Here is a 14,590-nt window from a genome sequence, read left to right as displayed (position 1 = left end):
GGAACACGAACCACTCGCTCAGGATGACGGAGCACGAACCACTCGTTCAGGCTGATGGAACACGAACCACTCCCACAGGATGACGGAGCATGAACCACTCGCTCAGGATGACGGAGCACGAACCACTCGCTCAGGATGACGGAGCACGAACCACTCGCTCAGGATGACGGAGCACGAACCACTCGCTCAGGATGACGGAGCACGAACCACTCGCTCAGGATGACGGAGCACGAACCACTCCCTCAGGATGACGGAGCACGAACCACTCGCTCAGGATGACGGAGCACGAACCACTCGCTCAGGATGACGGAGCACGAACCACTCACTCAGGATGACGGAGCACGAACCACTCGCTCAAGATGACGAAGCACGAACCACTCCCTCAGGATGATGGAGCACGAACAGCTCGCTCAGGATGACGGAGCACGAACCACTCGCGCAGGATGACGGAGCACGAACCACTCGCTCAGGATGACGGAGCACAAACAACTCCCTCAGGATGACGGAGCATGAACAACTTGCTCAAGATGATGGAGCACGAACCTCTCGCCCAGGATGACTTGGCCTGGCATAAGCATCCGCAGTGAGTGCATGATTTGCTGACAATGACGTAGCACGGTACTGCTATCGATTGAAGAGCGCTCGACAAGTGGCAGCAGCACTCAAGCAAACACTCCAATTAAATGGTTAATAAAGGCTGGGCAGGCTGTGGCTGCATTCCATGTAGGATTATCCCTTTAACTTTAAAGCCGATATTCACCGCGCAGCGCCTGCAGCAGTTAAAGAAATAAAATGAATTCATTCAAAGAATGACTTTTCCACAAAAGATTTGCTACTAATGCAGAACAACCCTGGAGATACCACAAAGTTTAATCGCCCATGAAATAAACAATGCAGATAATCCACCATGTTGCCTGCTCGTCTGTGCACTCGACATGTGGTACATCATTCGTGATCCGTGTTAACATTATAACTTTATTTTAAAATGTCCGTTTTTCACCAGTGTTGCTTTGACTCTCTCTCGAGCACCTTGCGAAACCTCTGAAAATATAGATACTGATCTGGCAGACGCTATGGATAGGCAGTCTTTCTGGGGGACAGGGTGCAAAGTGAAGCACTGAATGCATTAAGTTATATATCTCAATGAAACTGGTTAATTTGGGCACCTTCTTCAATATTTTGTTCAATCAATACAATTCTCCAAGCAGGAGAAAAAGACAAGTTTAATTCTTTGGCAATTTCACATTTTCTTGTGTATATATGGACAAGGAGTGAACATAGCCTTGCTTGCTTAAAGTAAATAGGTATATATACTTAATTATAAGACTCGTTATTTCTTTAAATCATCAGATTTCGACACTTATTTAGTCCGGACGATATATGATCCTCAAAACCGAAATAATATTTCGATGAAATACTTTAATTAGTCTGCGAGAGTAGATTGTGGAAAATCGTATCATATAATGCATGAAATCACTCCAAGCTCCTAATTTGAAAACTATAGTACTTACAAAAGCGATGTATACGGCGATTCGTAGCTATGATGAACAGGCATTTGATAATACGAGTGAGGAAAGTGAAAAAAAAAAAACTTTATCGTTAAGAAATCATGACGGCATGTTAAAAGTCAAGGCGTGGATGAGCAGGCCAAAAAAACATGGCGGCTTCAGACCTCGGCGAGGTTACCCAGGAGACGCCTTCAGACCCCAAAGAGCGAGGTGACCGAGCATGCGCCTGATGAAGTATGTAATTAAATAAGGCCGTTAATCATCTTCAAAAGGGATGTTTAAATTTACCCAAACACCTAATTTTCACTCATGTGCTTCCTTGGAGGTCCCTTAGTATGCATGCAAAGTTTCAGGCTGCTCGGCTTCATGGTTTTGGAGCTATGGACACACACACACACACACACACACACACACACACACACACACACACACACACACACACACACACACACACACACACACACACACACACACACACACACACACACACACACACACACACACACACACACACACACACACACACACACACATCTTAAATATATTGTTGCGGTTGAGGAAATTTGCAAACCACCATTCAGGTCCCGTAGGTGAGATATCTCTAAGTACATGTGTAGTTAGCCCCAAACCCGTTTTTTAGAGGGAATAAATGTGATTCATTCGGGCTGCGACCCTTTGAGATAGCCGTTTTTCTGTTCTATCTTTATTTTGAACTAACCACGTCTCAACCGCCATCACACAACCACCAACCACAACGCCGCTTCACAACAACAACAACGCCAACATCCACGATCTTTACCTTCACAACTCGCTCCCGCAAACATCGCATCACCGCCATTCCGAACGGCACCTTGGCCATAAACCACCACCATAAACCCTCCACCACCTTCACCTCTCTCCTTCTGCTGCCATTCCCACACCACCTGTGAGCACCGAGCGTCAGGCTGTCCTGGGCTCGTACGGGACGCGCGCCGAGCCGCGAGTGCAAAATGTGGCCTTTCCGAGGAGAATTCGGATCAGGAATGCTACACGCCCACTTCTGATCCGTCCAATCAGCAAGCGGGGGGCGGTTTGGCCCTGCCCCCAGGCGCGTCTGTGTGGAATCGAGATATGCAAATTCTAGGATCAGGGGAGATTCACGCCCCTTTTTCTCCGTCCAATGGGCGAGCGTGGCTCCGCCCCCGAGCTCGCTCTGATCCAGAAATGTGCATATGGGTTCTCCTGCCGGCCTATAAAGCGCCGAGCGCGGGGTGAATTTGGGCAGAGTCGGTTTGGGCAGAGTCGGCCTTGGAAGAGCGCAGAGTGGCAGAAAAGGCAGAGTCGGTTTGAGCAGAGTCGGCCTTGGAAGAGCGGAGAGTGGCAGAAAAGGCAGAGTCGGTTTGGGCAGAGTCGGCCTTGGAAGAGCAGAGAGTGGCAGAAAAGGCAGAGTCGGCCTTGGAAGAGCGGAGAGTGGCAGAAAAGTGGAGAGAGTTTTGGGCAGAGGCAGTTTGCAGCGCGAAGTGGAGTCGGGAGGCGAGGGCATCCCGGTGGTTTTCGGCAGTCGCCTGAGGAGAATTGGGGAAGAGACCGAGGATCTCGGGTCCGAGGCAAGGAAGACGGCGGTCGGCGACGAGGTCGTGGTGGAATCGCTCGTCACGGGACCCAAGCAAGCCAGCTATACTCTTTCCCCAGAGCATCAACAATTCTCCCCCCCCCCTTTTTTCCCCGCGCTGAGATACTGCGAAAAGGGGGCCCCGTTCCCACCCCACTCCAAGCAGTGCCAACGAAACCCGCGAAGGAGCACGAAGTCGGGGCACCGCCGCGCTGCCAAATTTGCGGCTCATCACAAAGACACGGGTAGGACCCACCCGGTCTCGCGGACCTGACCGCCCCTTTAGGTCCCGTGCAAATATTGGCCCACAGGCCCCGTCTGCCCCCTTGTCTTTGAGGGTGGCCCTTTTCTTTTGTTTCTGGGTAAACGTGTGTGTGTGTGTGTGGCGCCAGTCTGGTGAAGTAAAACTGTTAAGTGTTGCCGTGTGTCGGTCTTATTCGGTAGTATCTCTGCGTCATTGTTTCTTTTGTTACATCTGCTTTTTGTGCATAATTGTTTTAATTGTATGTGTGCTTTCCGTGTGCTGCAGAATAAATGTGCATCATGTTGAACTGTTTTCCCGTTTTGCTTCGTCTTTTCTTTAATTGAATCTCCATCTTGCTTCACGTAAAGGGTTGGTAGTGGGCTTAATACGCCTGATAATTAATCGGAACTGTCGAGGCCGACGATAACACCGCTCGGTTATCCTGATAGTACGGAACGGGTCGCTTAAGCGGCCCGTGTCCAGAGTCGACCTGCGGCGAGGTGCGATCGCCTGGTCTACCCTCCGTGTGGGTACTTAGGTAGGTCGAGTTTGGCGAACAACCCTATCCCACACGGGTGGCCGATTGGCACGATCGTAGTGAGGCCGAAAGGCCCACCCGTGACTAGCTCCCGGCGTTAGTCCGAGAGGGTCACGACAGAATTGTCCGTCCGGTGGGCGACGTGCCGCGATTCGAGTCACGTGGCCGTTCACACGCCGGCGGGTGCGAATTCGCAACAATATATATATATATATATATATATATATATATATATATATACATATATATATATATATATATATGTTATTATTATTATATATATTTTTTTAAAGAAGGTGCTTCCAACCAAAAGTAAAACTGGATATACTCCACGAATTTGAGCAATAAGCAAGAGCAGACCCGGTCTCTGGTGCCGTTTCACCAGCTTCACAGCCGGCTTCCTCTGGCCAATACACCCTGAGCTTCAGCACATGTCCGGGTTTCATTTCGATAAGACCGCTCATTTCTGGTCATGTGCTGGTGCTCGAGGTCAAATGGAGGAGTGCTTTTTAAATTTGCGAAGCTCAAGCAAAATAAATGTCAAATGGCATCATCGATGGGGTGTTCTGCTCTATTTGTGTTTTACTTACATGTGATCTGGTGTTCTACGTGCATGGGTGAGCATGTTTGTGCATTTCTTGTTTTTGAGTTTCCGCACACACATGCTCACCCACACACGTACAACACCATAAATCACTCCATTTATTAGTCCTCAACTACTTCTCTACAGAAATCGTTTGTGTACTCCAATTCCAAGGAACATGGAGGGTATAACTGTTCTGTATCTTTATCTCTGACATTTTAACAAGAAAAAATACATTTCCTAAATGTATCAAACTAGCCAACCTGTTGTTTCAAAGGACTGCAGTAATCTTTCTTTCAATAACATCTGTTTTTAATATAAAGAAACTGCCTTTGATAGAGATCAGCAATGAATAAAACTGTATTGATTCCAACTGCAGGATATTAAAGAAGGCAATTCTCTGTATGTACATCTGAAAATCATCGGAAAAAAAACATCGCCACAAAATTGCAGATGTGCTGGTGGTATCCAGGGTCAGGCACAAGGAACCCTCCCCCCCCTCCCATGCAAGGGGTACTAGGGTCCCTACATACTAGGCATCCCAGAAATTTCTGGTCATGTGGGTCATGAGCGCCATTTTGTATCCATCGTTCCTTTATTGAATGAGCACATGATAGATCATCATTCTTTCTGAAATGACAGGATCCTGTGCCGTTGGATAAAATAAGGGTTTCAAAATGTATAGATTCCCTGCAGATGCCGCAAGGAAAATAATTTGGGAAAATAAAGTTATTCGTCTGAAATGTATAATATAATATAATATGCCAAATAGTATAATATGTGCCAAATAGTCTCTACCCATGCCTTAATTATCCTCAAAACAGTCCTTAAAGTTTTGTAGGATCTACAATAACAGTTTCAAAGACATTACCTACCAATAACTTTTAACTTTCTGGTTTGAAATTCTCAACCGATTTGTTTTTTTTATTTAAAGTCAAGGCTCATGGAAGAGCTTCAATACTGAATGGATAGAACGGATCAGGATGCAACAGAACAAAATCAACAGGAGAAAGAGGGGGGACACATGAACAGCAAGGTTGAAGGATAAAATAAAGGAAGAATTGGCCAAATAACGTTTGCAGGGAGGAATGATGAGGGATACGGGACGACGCACGAGGTGGACAAGATGGATATAGAAGGAAACTCTCGGGAGGGAAAACTGGAAATTTGGAAGGAGGGGGGATTGGTTTGGGCTGGAGGGGGAGGGGTTAATAAGGGTTGAAACGATCATGGTTTTGGATGGGGGATGACTGAAGATGGTGATGAACAGCTGCTGTGAAGACCTGGAGAAAAGAATGAGACTGAAGAGAATGTGGAAGTTGATTCCACGGGTGGGAAAAACAAGCTCAAATGAGCTAAGATCCTCGTCCTCTTAATGACGTCATAAAAACGAATATGACGTAATTGTGATGTATCTGGTTTGCGATAAATTATCTGTGCTAATGCCCGGCTTGATTCCCGCAAACAAAATTCAAACAGCTTGCCTAGTTTCAGAGATAATGGTATAGGCGATTTCCATTTGCAGCGATATTTTGACGTCAACTTTTTTTCTCGGAAGAATTTCCAAAATCGGAGATGGTTACTGTCTGCGCGTGGGCTTTCTGCATATACATGGCAAGTTTCACGAAGATCCGATGAAAACTCTGGGTTGTGAAGTAAAAAAAATGTCAAAAATAGGAATGACGTCATAAAAATTGATATGACGTCATCGTGATGTATCATATGTGTAATAATTCATCCCTGCTGATGCCCCATTCGATTCCCGCAAACAGAATTCAAAAAGCTTGCCGAGTTTCGGAGATAATTTTTTAGGCGATTTCCATTAGCAGAGATATTTTGACGTCATAACTATTTTCTACGAGGAATTTTCAAAATTGGAGATGGTTACTGTCTGCGCAGGGTATTTTTACATATTTACGCCAAGTTTCACGAAGATCCGATGAAAACTCTGGGTTGTGAAACAAAAAATGTCAAAAAATAGGAATGACGTCATAAAAATTATATGACGTCATAGTGATGTGTCATATGTGCGGTAATTCATCTCTGCTAATGCCCTGTTCGATTCCCACAAACAGAATTCGAAAAGCTTGCCTAGTTTCGGAGATAATTTTTTCGGCGATTTCCATTAGCGGAGATATTTTGACGTCATAACTTTTTTCAAGGAGGAATTTTCAAAATCGGAGATGGTTACTGTCTGCGCAGGGTATTTTTACATATATACACCAAGTTTCAGGAAGTTTCGATGAAAACTGTAGGCTGTGAAACAAAAAAGTCCACAAGAACAACAACGTGAGTAAGACTTTGAGATCCTCCACGAGGATCTAAAAAGAGAGGAATGACAAGTAGAGGTGAACAGTGATTCTGGATTTTGGGAGTTTCACCAGGAGAGGAGGTTGATGTTGGACCTCATGCACCCTGCAGCTATCTGGGTGGGGGGATAGAAACAGTATAGGGAAAGAGAGAGAGAAAGAGAGAAAGAGAGAAAGAGAGAAAGAGAGAAAGAGAGAAAGAGAGAAAGAGAGAAAGAGAGAAAGAGAGAAAGAGAGAAAGAGAGAAAGAGAGAAAGAGAGAAAGAGAGAAAGAGAGAAAGAGAGAAAGAGAGAAAGAGAGAAAGAGAGAAAGAGAGAAAGAGAGAAAGAGAGAAAGAGAGAAAGAGAGAAAGAGAGAAAGAGAGAGAGAGAGAAAGAGAGAGAGAGAGAGAGAGAGAGAGAGAGAGAGAGAGAGAGAGAGAGAGAGAGAGAGAGAGAGAGAGAGAGAGAGAGAGAGAGAGAGAGAAAGAGAAAGAGAAAGAGAAAGAGAAAGAGAGAGAGAGAAAGAAAAGAGAGAAAGAGAAAGAGAAAGAGAAAGAGAAAGAGAAAGAGAAAGAGAAAGAGAAAGAGAAAGAGAGAGAGAGAGAGAGAGAGAAAGAGAAAGAGAAAGAGAGAGAAAGAGAAGAAAGAGAGAGAGAGAGAGAGAGAGAGAGAGAGAGAGAGAGAGAGAGAGAGAGAGAGAGAGAGAGAGAGAGAAAGAGAAAGAGAAAGAGAAAGAGAAAGAGAAAGAGAAAGAGAAAGAGAAAGAGAAAGAGAAGAGAGAAAGAGATATATATATATATATATATATATATATATATATATATATATATATATATATATATATATATATATATATATATATATATATATATATATATATATATATATATATATATATATATATATATATATATATATATATATATATATATGACCGACATGTCTCCGATGGCGAAGTGAGAGGCCCAAAGACTCAGCTTCATCGTGGGTGATTCCAATAATCTTGAAGACCTTGGTTTCCATGACCTCAACCTGAGCAATATGTTAGGCAGGGGAGCCAGTCCAGAGGGAAGAGTATTACTCATCAAGGTGCAGATAAAGGCCTTTGTTGTGGATAGGAGTCCAGGTGTACCAAGGAAGGACTTTGTACGACGGAGGATGCCCAGTCGGCGACTGGCTTTGTCGGCCAACTTTGAAATGTGGTTTGCTCAAGAAAGATCATGATTGATAGTGAGACCCAAGAGTTTGAGAGACTGAACTTCTTCAACAGGATTGTTAAGAGAATTTTCCAGAGAGCGTTTTGTGTCCCGAGTTATCTATAAATGGATAATCCATGCCATAACCTTGTAATCCAAAACCACAGCATTTTTGCATCGTCAGTAGGATTATTAAATACACCTGTCAAAGCACAATCAGATCCTCGTTTACTTTCAGTAACATTCCTTGATGCAAACTGTTGATCCCAAGAGCCTAATCTACTTTGTTATTTCCTAACTTCCTCTCCACCCACACGAACATCGAAAGGCCAATTGTTCTATCCAGGAAAGAAATACTTTGATTAATACTTTCTGCCATTTTATCTTTTCATGTTAAAAGTTAGTTCAGCCCAAAATGAATCCAACTATTCTTTCAAACGAATGTTGCCAACACTACTGCAGAACTATTGAGATAAACATTAATCAGAATGATTTTTTTTTGTTTGTTTTTATCTATTTTTTTGCCTCTTGAGCTGCTGCTGCTGTTTTTTTTTTTTTTGTTTTTTTTTTTCCATGAGACTGTACTTGCTGTTCAACCTTTGCACCAGTCGATTCAAAAAGTGTTGCTGATTTGCTTAGAACGCCTTTTTAACCGCAACGTTATTGCTCATAAGTCTTTATACTCGATCTACATTGGCCCCATCACGGCTCTTGTCATTGCCTTTTTTTTCTTGAATAAATTGTCTCTGCAACTTACTAGGGCGACCCTCAAAATGCTGATCATTCCGAACACACCATCGAGGCAATTCAAGTACATTCCTAAAATGCACGGCGTTTTTAACATTCAGCAGTTTTCAGTGTCTGTGAAACATTCATCAAGATCCTTTAGCTACGGAATGTTATCTCCATGATCCATGTCATATAATGTAATACAAGGCATATGTAGCATTTCTAAATTGGGCTGGCAGGATGGCCGAGAGGTACGCGCACTCGCATTCAAGCCGTCTGGCCTGTATTAGGATGTGGGCCGAGCTATAATTGTCATCCCGGTGTTTCACATGAAGGGTGCCGTCATTCGGATGGACGATAAGCTGGATGCCCCGTCTGTCGGCATTAGTTGGTGGAGATTAAAGATCCCATGGTGTCCTTCACGAAGATTCGAAATTCCTGCCCTAATGACTTGGTCAAGCATTGGGTCTGGCCAGCCGGTGTTCCTGAAAGACTTGGGCCAAAATTTTCCCCCAGCCAATCCCACAAGAACAATAAGGGAAGTCACAGAAGAAGGAGACGAAGAATAACAGCAACAACAACAACAACAGATATTTCAAAATTAAATTATCTGGAGACATGGGAAGGGGGGTTCAAGCAAGGTTGTTTTTGTAAAAGTTGATAAACTTCAAATGAGTTGATACAGATTTCATGAAAAGGCAATGATAACAAAAATAATAAAAACAAATTTACATAAAACATGGAATTTGAACTCACATTAGCTCGGTCTGAAAAAACTACACATTAATTGTCTAACCAGATTGTAATCTTCCCCTTGCTTCTTCCCGCAAACATTTAAAAGATTACATTTATTTTGCAATACTCAAGTCCAATTTCCTCAGAGCCGTCTCCCCCTCACCCGCACCACTCCCACCTCTCTGCATCATTTAAACCTGTAACATAATTTTACTTCCAGTTATGTCAATTTCCAAAGTAAATACCTTTCCACCTGGGAATGCTCTTTGTAAATGAAGAAAGTGACATAAATAGGGTTCCTAAACTTTCCAACACTGGCCATACCTTCACAGTAGTGCGACTTGTGGGATGTATTGGAATGTGAATAGAATTAAAACTTAAATCTCCTCTCATCCTCAACCAACCTTGATCCAATGCAACACACCACCCACACCCTCCCTGCAAGCATCACTACCCCTACAGCTTCCTACTCCTACGTCCACTATCAAAAAGGATGTTTATGACGGATAAGTTCTAACATAACGATGTTACAAAATAGAAACAGGAAGGGCAATGAGGGGAGTCAGCCCAGGAACTGAATGCCAGGCTAATCTAATACAGTACTTGGAAGTTTTGTGGTCAGAACAAATTGCTTGCCAAGATGACGATGTAGGTATAATCAGTGGCCTCAGAGAAAGAGCGAACAAGCTATATATGATGGTATTAACATTCACATTTCACCAAACAAGTAAAATAGACATAAAATGTCATAGCCCACGTTGTTTTAATAATTTTGCTCGACTGAGTTAAAGGGTTAGCCCATATTTATGTACTGTACAACTAAAATAGCCGTGACTGTACCAGTCGGAAATGTTTGATCAGATCGCAAGATAAAGTGAGGGGCACGTGTATGCCATCACGTACCGTGCTCGTGCCAAGTTTGAACAAAATCGGACCATGCATGTATGAGAAATGGTTGGGAACACATTTAAGTATTAAAAAAATGGCCGCCAGTCAGTCATCCTGGATCTGATCTCAAAAAAAAAAAAAAAAAAAAAAATGACAAGCTTATGTCAGCCACATTTGATTATATCCGTGTGCCAAGTTTGAACATCATCGGTAAATGCCTGTCTGAGAAATGGTTGAGGACGTGTTCGAGACCGGGTTTTTTTTTTACAACTAAAATGGCCATCTTTGATCGGATCGCAAAATAAAGTGAGGTGCACATGTATGTCATCATATGTTGTCTTTGTGCATATTGTTGCGAATTCTCGCCCGTCCGGCGTGCGATCGGCCGCTTGACTCGAATGGCGACCGCGTCGCCCACCGGAACGGACAATTCAGTCGTGACCCTCTCGGAACAACGCCGGGAGCTAGTCACGGGTGGGGGTTTAACCTCACCACAACTCAGTCCGCATTCTACCCGCGCGAAATAGGGTCCGATCGCCGAATGCTCGATTTACCTAAGTACACGCGCGAGTAGCGTACCGAGGAGTTGTACCACGCCACAGGTCGACTCCGGACACGAACCGCTTAAGCGGCCCGTTCTGTGCTACAGGGATAACCGAGCGGAGTTATCATCGACCTTGACGGTTCAGATTAGTTACCGGGTGTTTTAAAACCCATTATTAATCCCTTACGTGATGCAAGATGGAGATTCAAACAAAGGAAAGGACGCAGCGAAACGGGGAACAATTGGACCAGCACATTTATTCCGCGCCACACGGCAGCACGGAAGGCACGTATTTACAGTCAGCAACAGTTTTCATACACATATACAATCAAAGCAAAGAAACAAAAGCAAGGACACAATGCAGAGCTACAACCGAATATAATTTACACGAGCACAGGAACACTTAAACGATTCTACTTTTCAAGACTGGCGCCACCCACAGACATTTACACCAAACCCCAAAAGAAAAGGAAGTCGCGACTTCCCATAGCGCGTCGAGTCCTTGGCGACCGTAACTCCGAGTCCCTCCGGCATGGTCCACTGGCTCGTGCCTTGCACCTGCACGTGTCGTCCGCCCGACAGGGACGAATGAACAGAACCTCCGACCAGGAGCAATCGCCACAACTCTCCACAATTCTCCTCAGGGACAACCGACCGAACCAAGAGCAAGGACTCTCCATCCCTCGTCAAACGACCGAACAAGAGCCCAACTCGAACTCTTCACGCCCACTCTCCCCAATTCTCTTTCAGGCACAAACAACCAACCAACGCCTCTTCACGCCCACTCCTTTTGTAGGGTGGGGCTCCGCCCTTTGCCCCACCCCGTTTCTGGCTCCACCTCCCTTCTGGAAGCTTCCCAAAAAGGGGCGTGCCCTCTCGTTCCCCCCTCCCTGCACCGTGCGGGGGACGAGGAAAGTCAGTTTTGGCTCAGGGCCAGGTCATTATTCCCCCAAAATCAGGCCCCTACCTTTTTTCACCTTTGACCTCTGGCTCAAATCGCACCTCCCCCATGCCAAAGCACGGGAAAAGCAGAAGGGAAAATCCGGCGGGAGATATTCAAGTGCCACTCCGCTCCTTTCTTCCGTCCCGCGTAGATCGTAACCGCACGGTGCTCGTTGAATGGCGAGTGGCGAAGATGGTGGTAGCGTAGTTGTGGAAGGTGGCGTCGTGGTGTGAATGGCGTGATTGTTGGCGTCGTGTAGTGAATGGCGTGATCATTGAGATGTTGGTTGTGGCGATGTTCGTTGTTGTTCTTGCACCAAATTAACGACAGCAAAAGAAAAACGGCTAACTGAAGAATCGCAGCCCGAATGGATCACATATATTCCCTCTATACAACGGGTTTGGGCTAACTACACATGAACTTACCCATATATCTCACCCGAGGACCCTTTATGGTGTAATGCGAATTTCCACAGCCGTAACAATATGCATACCATCATATGTTGTCATAAGTACAAACATAATCAGTCCATACATGTGATAAAATCAGTCTGCATGGTTGCGGATGCACGCACGCACATGAAAATTGAGACCAAATCCAGAAGCTCCCGTTTCAGACGAAGTCCAACGGGGGCAAATAAAGATGATGGTTAACCTCCCAACACAAAATCCAAAAGTAACAAGTTGCAAGCATGCTAAATTCTGCCATTCATAGAGCAAAAACGCAAAAAAAGAAACAACATATATATATATATATATATATATATATATATATATATATATATATATATATATATATATATATATATTTCTGTCTGATGCATCATAGAAGAGTCGGTTTGCCATTGCCTTTCCAGCAGTAGTTCGGGCAGGAATTTGGAATTTGTTCATGGTGCAAGCGAGAGCTCGGCCACTCTTCGCCAAGGACACCATGGGATCTTTTAACGTCCACCAACTAATGCCAGCAGATGGGACACTCAGTTTATCGTCCATCCGAGGGACGGCACTCGCATTGATGAATCACCCTGCCTGTGAAACACTGCGATGACAGTTTATAGCTATGAAGAGATTCAAACCCAGGCTCGACAGCATACAGATGAGTGTGTGTATATATCTGGGCCACCCTGCCAGTATTTAATGGGGAATGGCATCTCTTGCAGTTAAAACGCAGCACGATTTCCCTGAAAACACAAATCTCGATACTGGAGATGAACGACGTATGAGCTGGCTGTTTTCATGGAAGAAATTGTCTCAGGCAATTAAAGGTTACAAATGAGTCTGTATAGCCACAGAAGTCTAAGTGACAGCTCAGAGAGACTGCAATGATGAGTAACCCTGCAAATGGGAAAGGAGAAGTTTAGAAACCTGCAAGTAAACTAACCCCCAAAAAAGCTTACATTTGCAAAATAAAGTGTGGAATCTTTAATTATGCAACAGCTTGCTTAAATACTCCCTCCAAAGAAGAGCACACTGTAGCCTACAAGGCAACACCTTGCCTGTGAGTGAGGAAATCACAGGATGACGATTTGCGGTTCGATCTCACCAACTCCCTTGACTTTCAAAAACTTCATCAAAGAAAACAAAATGGAAAAAGAGATTGAAATTGATGCATTTGCTCTTCCACATCATCCTGATACCTGCAAGGAGTGAGAGTGAGAGTGAGAGTGAGAGTGAGAGTGAGAGAAAAAGAGAGACACACTTCAAACCTTTAGCAAACACGATGTTGAGAAATTCGTTATTTCTCAGCTGGAGTAAACGATGAAAGTCACCACCAAAACCAGTTAGATTTCACTGATAGACACAAATAATTATGGAAGCTGTAGGTGAGGCTTCAAAGAAGCCTCTTGTTAACCAGCCGTGCATACTTGAAATGCCTTCACCACGGAAGGGGAGATGTTGTAACATGTTAATTTCAAAGAAAAACTTAAGCTCCTCCAGAAATGTTAAGATTTTGTGGAAAAGAGGGAGGAATGGCTTGTGCATTATACATTACCTTAACGGAATAGCATCTGCTCGTCAGTGAGCCGCAATTTTGTAAACAAAAAAATATGTATTCCACAGTAAAATTGGGACAAATATGAGGAGTCATGAAGAATGACAGACTACGAGTTTTTTCGTTTATCTCGAGAGTGAGCAAACTGATGTTCAGATTCCACGTCAAAGGCCAATGGTCTTATATCCAAATGTCCTTGATTATTGTATATCATGTCTCAATGATTTGTAAATCGGTATGGGGGTTGGCAGGATAGCTCAGGTAGTGTGCACTCGCCTTTGTGTTGACTAGTCTGAGTTTGACTCCCAACCCGACTGGAAACTGTACCATGGTGCTCAGCAGGTAAAGCATTGTACGAATCACTGTGTGGTCATCTTTCGGAGAGACGTTAAGTCGGACGTCCCATTTGCTAGTATTCACTGATGGAAAGTAAATATCCAAAAACATATTTGGTCACAGGGAGGAATGGCTCGTGTATTATACAAGGCGATTGGATGCCACATTCTGGCTGAATTAAAATTTCCTGCCCTGACTAGTGCTGCTAAAGATACTGAGTGTGTTCACTAACACAAGACCTCTTCGGCTGCCGCAGCAGTGCTCCCTTAACATTATGGACTCATTGCCATCAGTATAGAATTTGCACAAACTCTTTAAATGACCCTGAGATAATTTCAACTGGAACGAACAAAGATCACAGTTTATAAATCTAAGCATCAAACACATTTAATAAACCTGCTTTGCAAAAAGGAATGGTCAAGGAGGATGTTACGATTTCTCTTGTATGTAATTGTGTGTGTGTGTGTGTGTG

General features: G+C 44.1%; 1 protein-coding gene across 3 annotated transcripts in view; it reads right to left on the bottom strand.

The window, feature by feature from the left end:
• Positions 1-14,590, bottom strand: part of MYO1C (myosin IC) — a 153,430-nt gene that overhangs the window by 86,101 nt on the left and 52,739 nt on the right. The window contains exon 2 of one of the 3 annotated variants that reach the window (XM_085876760.1): positions 13,286-13,426. The exons of the other annotated variants lie outside the window; for them this stretch is intronic. The gene's annotated coding sequence lies outside the window, so the exon portion shown is untranslated. The remainder of the gene's footprint in view (positions 1-13,285; positions 13,427-14,590) is intronic. 3 annotated transcript variants of the gene reach the window in all.

This window comes from Eptatretus burgeri, chromosome 1, assembly GCF_056783735.1.
Source record: "Eptatretus burgeri isolate ZD-2024b chromosome 1, Ebu_testis_v1, whole genome shotgun sequence".
NCBI lineage: Eukaryota > Metazoa > Chordata > Myxini > Myxiniformes > Myxinidae > Eptatretus > Eptatretus burgeri.
This window is presented reverse-complemented; position numbering and strand designations above follow the sequence as displayed.